The 6,328-nt window shown below is 44.4% G+C and overlaps 1 long non-coding RNA gene across 1 annotated transcript; it reads left to right on the top strand.

Annotated features, from left to right (window-relative positions):
* Positions 1-4,099: 4,099 nt before the first annotated feature.
* LOC134478655 (uncharacterized) lies at positions 4,100-5,591 on the top strand. The gene is made up of 2 exons (XR_010051404.1): positions 4,100-4,625; positions 5,280-5,591. It is a non-coding gene; the product is annotated as an uncharacterized LOC134478655 (long non-coding RNA).
* Positions 5,592-6,328: the final 737 nt, after the last annotated feature.

Genomic DNA, 6,328 nt, shown 5'->3' with positions numbered 1-6,328 from the left:
GAATTCATCATCATGAACCAATCCACTATGAATATCATGCCTTCATGGTCCTCACCTCTCCAAACCCTCACCTATGAGCACAAGGCTTTGGGGGAACACCCAACTATAAGCAATAATGCTTCCTTTGGTATTTAGGTGAGGAAACTGAAATCCCTGAATCATTTAAGAACAAGTTGGTCATTACAGACAAAGTTTATGGGACTCCATGTCCTGATATGTGTATTTAGTGGTGGTACTGGGGATGGAACTTGGGGTATTGTGCATGCTAGGTAAGTGCTCTACCATTGAGCTGTATCCCCAGCCTAAATACTGTTTTTGCTTTTGTTATATTTTAATTTAATGTCTTTCTAGAAAAACTGTTCTGGAATGTAAGTCAGTCATTGAAAAACACTTGGAAATCTGTGACAACAAGAGTCAAGAGGACCAAATAAAACTTCACTAGCTATATCTTCCAGTTTAAAAGGGTAGCACCAGATGTGATGGTCCATGCCCATAACCTCAGCACTCAGGAGGCCAAGGCTGGAGGATCACATGTGGAGATGGTCCTGGGTCACATAGTGAGTTCAAGGCCAGCACAGACTACATAATGAGACCTGTCTCAAAAACCCAAAGAAAAGGGATTCCCGCTTTGATGGTGATTGCCACAGACCTAATATATATGAAATTATTGCTTTGTACCTGGCATTTCTGTAGCAATTTTACATAATTAATTACTGATATGCACATTATCACCAACACTGGCATTAGCATTCTCATTTCACAAATGCAAGAATTGCAGCACAGGGGTTTGAGTAACCCCAGACAGTAGGTTCCAGGGCCACACATCTCTTCACTAGGTTATGCTGCCTCTTTCAATCTTATGGCCTTCAAACACAAGTGGCATCTTTTATCATTCAGAGAAACTGGAAACTGAGGCTTAATATGCTTGAATGGCCCTGTCCTTGGTGACCTGTCCATAAGTGACAATAACTTTGCAAAACTACCTTTGCCCCAGCTTGGGAATTTCACAGTGGTGGAGAACCGTGTTCTCCACTCTCAGAGGATAGCCACTCTGGGGGAGCAAACCCAGAAACTACACACAGTTCCATGAGGCAGGCACATCACTTCTTCACCCCATTGTGCACTGGGAAGAAAGTTGTCCATAGTTCATAGTGTTTGTAGTTATGGAATTGTGAGCAGATATTGACAACCAACTCTACTCCACAAAATGAAAAGCAACATTCAATTAAACTCTGCACCACACATTCATGATGATTTTAGCCATCACTTTATTGGGGGGTGCTAACAGTAACTAGATGGCTATGGCTATCAAAGAAGTTTTAAAAGTTATTAAGACCAGAAATAACTTAAATATAGTCCATAACTACAAGGATACCAGAAAACTACATTTTTGGCCATGAGCACAATAGATGAACTGATTGATCAGTCAGGGGTAACATAGCATCGGGGAGGAGTGTGAGTGGATGGCTGAGGTCCTGACTGTTTGGACACTCTAGAAAGACAAGCTGTAGTTGTGTCCTCAGTGAATCATGTAGGACACGGTCATACTCCGCTATTAAATGTAGGACAAGTTGGAAGCGATACTTACTTGAAAAGTTGGAATGATTGGGTTGACTTTCACAAGATTTGCATCTGTTGCCACCTCGCTGTGTATCATCTATGGACTGAGAATTCCTGCAAGTGACCAGAGGCCTAGAGCCCCCTCGACTGGCTACTGCTAGGTCTTAGCACTTACCTTGAGCTGCCACTAGCACCAACATATACGTTTTCCTGACAGCCTGGAGAAGGAGAGGGTTAATGTCTCCAGATGATCTTTGCACAAGATCTCTTCCTCATCCTTTGGACATTTCCCCCACTGTCTCACGGGGTGGCCGTCACAGCAGGATCCTCCAGCCTCATCTCAAAAACAGGTCTAGCTAGGAAAACGAAGAAGGCTGGAGTTCCGTGCGTTAAGTCTCTCACCTGTGGGCTTGTTAGGTCTTAACCCTTAAACTTTATCTCTCTCAGCATTTTCTAGTTTTCTGTTATCTCCCGGGTACGGTGAGTGATTTTAGCCCAGTGTCTTGCACTAATTTTAGATTTATTTCTAGGCATTTAACTCTTTTGAGTGTGTTGTCTTAGCTGTATTTTCAGATTGCTCTTTGCTGTTTCACAGAATTATAATTGCTTTATATATAGACATGTATTCATACATATATCATATTATCTTGCATGCTATATATCATATATATTTATATACTTTTCTATATTTTTTTCTTTTTGTTTTTTCTTTTCTCTTTTTTGAGGCAAGGTCTCATCATGTTGCCCAGGTTGGTCTTGAACTCTTGAGCACAAGTGATCCTCCTGCCTCAGTCTCCCTAATACTGGGACTACAGTGCCCAATTGATTTTGTATACTAATCTTGCATCATAAAATCTTAAACTTTATTATGTCTAATAGCTTTTTAAAAACCATCTGGATTTCTGTGTTTTGCTTGTCTGTTTATTTTGTTTTGTTGAGATCCAGCCTAGCTATCTAGACCAACTGACTTTCCTGCCTTAGTCTGTAAGTGCTGGAATATAGGTACAAACCACCCCAGCTCTTTCTGATTTTCTATATAAAAAATTGTATTGCCTGATAAAATAGCATTTCTTACTTTCTAACTCTTTCTTTCTTTCTGTGGGATTATATATGCTAGGCAAATAATACCCCTAAATTACATCTGCATCCCATTTCTCCTTTCAAACATTCTTTCCATTAGCTAAGTCTGGTGGCACATAATTGTAATCATAGCACTAGGGAGGCTGAGGCAGAAGGATCACAAAGTTAGAGCCCAGCTTGGACAATTTAATGACTTAGGGATACTCTAAAAAAAGGCTAGGGATGTAGATCAGTTCAAAGGACTCGGGTTTAATGCTGACTATCCCACACCCCCAACTGAGACAAGGTCTTGTTAATTTTCCCATGCTTTTCTTAGATTTGCAATCCTCCCGACTCAGCCTCCTGAGTAACTGGAATGTGGGATTATAGGTGTTGGCCATCACACCCTGCTTTATTTCTTTTTATTGAATTGCCCTGGATAGAACCTTCAGCACATGTGAAATAGAAGTGGCAGGCAGGAGCACCTCTGGCCTGTTCCTGATCCTGCTGTTGTGTTCTGCTTTGTGGTGCTGGGTATGGAACTATCTCTGTTTTCTGATCTTTGCTATTGAGCCTGTTCTCAAGGAGGAAAGCATTCCATTTTCCTCCAGCAACCATCAAACAAGCAGTAGTATTTTTTGCCAGGTGCTCATTATCAGGTTGACAAAATTCCCTTTTATTACTAGTTGTTTAGTACTTTTATCATAAATGAATGTTAGATTTTTGTTAAATGCCTCACAGGGAAATGATTACATGGTCTTGTTTTTTCTTGGATTTTTCAGCTGTCATAAGAACCTTGTATTCCTGGATGAATCCATTTGCTAGTCGTGACTTGTCTCTTCATCTCCCCTCTTGCTTGGCTAGTGTTTTATCTGGGAGTTTTGTCTACCTTTATCATTTGATTCAGTTCTCTACGCCTGGTTTGGATATCAGGATAATGCTGGCCTCATGCAATGAGGCTGGAAACGTTCCCTCTTTTTCTCTTTTGGAAAATTCCAATTAATTTTCCATAAATGTTTGGTGGAATACACCAGTGAGACCATCTGGGCCTGGACTTTTCTTTGTGGGAGGTTTCTGAATCATTAATCCCATTTGTTTATTTGTTATCCATCTGCTCAGCCTATTGTTGGTTGAGGCAGATTCAGTATTATGTTTTCATAAGAAGCTGTAGATTTAGGTTATCTAATGTGTTCGTATCCCTTTGTCATAATATTCCCCTAAAGTATTATTTTTCTAAGATTTGTGATCTTCATTTGCTTCTTGTTTTAGCATTTTTTTCCTTTTTGTTAAAATTTTATTTCCCTGGTCTTTTCCAAGTAGATTGTTTTCTGTTTCATTTGTTTCCATTATAAATAAATAGACAAACAACCAAAGGACCAGGGATGACAAGCCCTGGGTTCAAGCCCAAGTATAAAAACAACTACAACAACAATGACAAATCCCCTCCACTCCCCACAAAAGCAAAGTGAAATACCGATTGTTTCTGTGGCTTTGCCATCTGTTACAGTAATTACTTCCACCTTGACTATCAATGTTATGGCCTGGTCTCTAATTTTTAAAAGAATTCAGGTCAGGCATGATGGTGCACACCTGTAGTCCCAGCACTTGAAAGGCTGAGGCAGGAGGACTGACAGGAGTTCGAGGTCAGTCTGGGCTACATGGTGAATTCAAGATCAGTCTGCACTATATTGGAGACCGTGTCTCACAAAAACAAAAACAAGAAAACGAAACTTCTGCATCTCCCCAGCGCTGTGCATGACCTTAGTCTGGTCCCGGCTCCTTGTCCCTACCTGTCTTAGTAGGAGCCACACGCCGGCCTCTGCAGCAGCGCAGCCGCAGGTAACTTCGTCTCCCATCTCTAGCTTCTGCCCTCTACAGTGCTCTGCCACGGTGACCTTGAAGCTGCAAGGAGAGGGGAGCCAGCTCTGGCAGCGGGGGCAGGTGACTGCCTGGACACCGGACCCCAGGCCCAGGGGAGAGTCCAAGACCAACAGCGCCCCCATCAGGTTTGGGCACCGCCTACATCGGCCTCCTCTGAGGCCACCACAGGAGCCGCAGGGCCCAGTGCTGGGTGTGGCTACACCCTCTGCGCGGGAACCCCATTTGTGGCTCCAAAGCTCTAAGGGGAGCAGCTGCAGAGCCTTCGGAGGAGATGCCCTCTTGCTGGGTTTGGGGGCTCTACATGAGACCTGCAGATACTGAGGTTCCTTATTGGCAGATGGGGGTGTTGCAGGTCTGGGAGACATGCGAGAAGAAATTTAAAAACAATCTTTTTTGAGATAGGGTCTTTCTATCTCAGGTAGCGAGGTACCTATCTCAGGATAGGTAATCCATGCTGAACTTGAACACATGAAGACCCTCTTGTCTCAGCCTCCTGAGGGCTGGAATTATACGATCGCGTCACCACCCAAGGCTAAGATGCAATCTTATTGGATGAGACCACCTAAACAACCTTATATCAGGCCTCAGGACCCTACTACTGCCCTGTAACAGCTGGGAAACACATGCCATGGCATCCATCCTGGCTCTCAGTCTAGGCCCTGCCCCGACAGGCACTGAGATACTGTGCACCCTTCAGGGAAGCCAAGGCTGTGCAGGGTGCACTCAGCCCCTGCAACATCTACCTGGGATTTACTCCACGCTATGTGCTTTCTTTTCAGGGTTTGAAAGGCGACCCACAAAACCCAGTAACCTCCTGAGCCCTTGTGACCTCTGTCACGCTGTCATAGCCATTAAGAATTTGGCGAGTCTCACTAACCGCAGAGGCTGAAGCAAGAACCTGAGTACCACGAAAGCGGCTCGTGGGCAGACAGTGGAGCCCAGCGCTGTGCTCGCCTGGCATGCACAAGGCCCGGGGTTCACTTCCCAGCACAGCAAGGAAATACATCCAAGACCTCAGTGCGCAGCCGTGGGGATGGGTGCACCTTGAGACCATATCGTTAAGGGAAATAAATGAGACGTGCAAGCTGAAATGTGACAGGGTTTCTCTTCTATGAGAAACCCGAAGTATAAAAAGCAAAATCAAAGAGAGATCATAGGAACCAGGAGATAACTCTTTTGAAGCAGGGAAGGGACCAAAGTGGGGGGCATGGGGGAGGAGAGAGAGACCAGGGGGCATGTGTGGACCAGCTCCACCCATGAATTGACCTCTGTGCACTGCAAACATGGACTAACCAATGCTTCCCAAGACCCAACTCTTCACCCCATTCCAAGTACGCAGTGAAAAGAGTGCCTCACTTCCTACAGCACTGAGGAAACGAAAACAAAGCAACAGTGAGATGCAGCTCTATTCTTATGAGGATGGCCACAGTCTCAAAACTTGAGAGAGGCTGGGGAGGGCGGGGTGCAGCTGGGACCCCACAAAGTATAGCCACTTTGGATATATAAGCTAGCAATCGTGATGCTTGATGCATGTCCAAAGAAGCTGGAGACAGGTCCACACGAAAATCTGTGTGCGGATGTTATGGTGAGTTTATTCACAATCACCTAAACATGGGCGCTACTAACACGTCCTTCAGTGGGGCGATGGATAACAAGGGTCCATCCAGACCACGGAACACCACAGCAAAGAGCTGTCAAGCTGTGACAACCCACAGAGAACCCTGACATGCATATTCCCAAGTGGAAGAAGCCAGTGTGAGGTCACACAGGGTGAGATTTCCACTAGGTTATTTTCCAGAAATGTGAAGAGAGTGCTGACAGAAAAAGC

Source organism: Cavia porcellus, unplaced genomic scaffold, assembly GCF_034190915.1.
Source record: "Cavia porcellus strain 051 isolate PalLab524CR breed Dunkin Hartley unplaced genomic scaffold, mCavPor4.1 scaffold_14, whole genome shotgun sequence".
In the NCBI taxonomy this organism is placed as follows: Eukaryota; Metazoa; Chordata; class Mammalia; order Rodentia; family Caviidae; genus Cavia; species Cavia porcellus.
The sequence above is the reverse complement of the archived record's forward strand: the minus strand, read 5'-3'. Positions and strand labels throughout refer to the sequence as shown.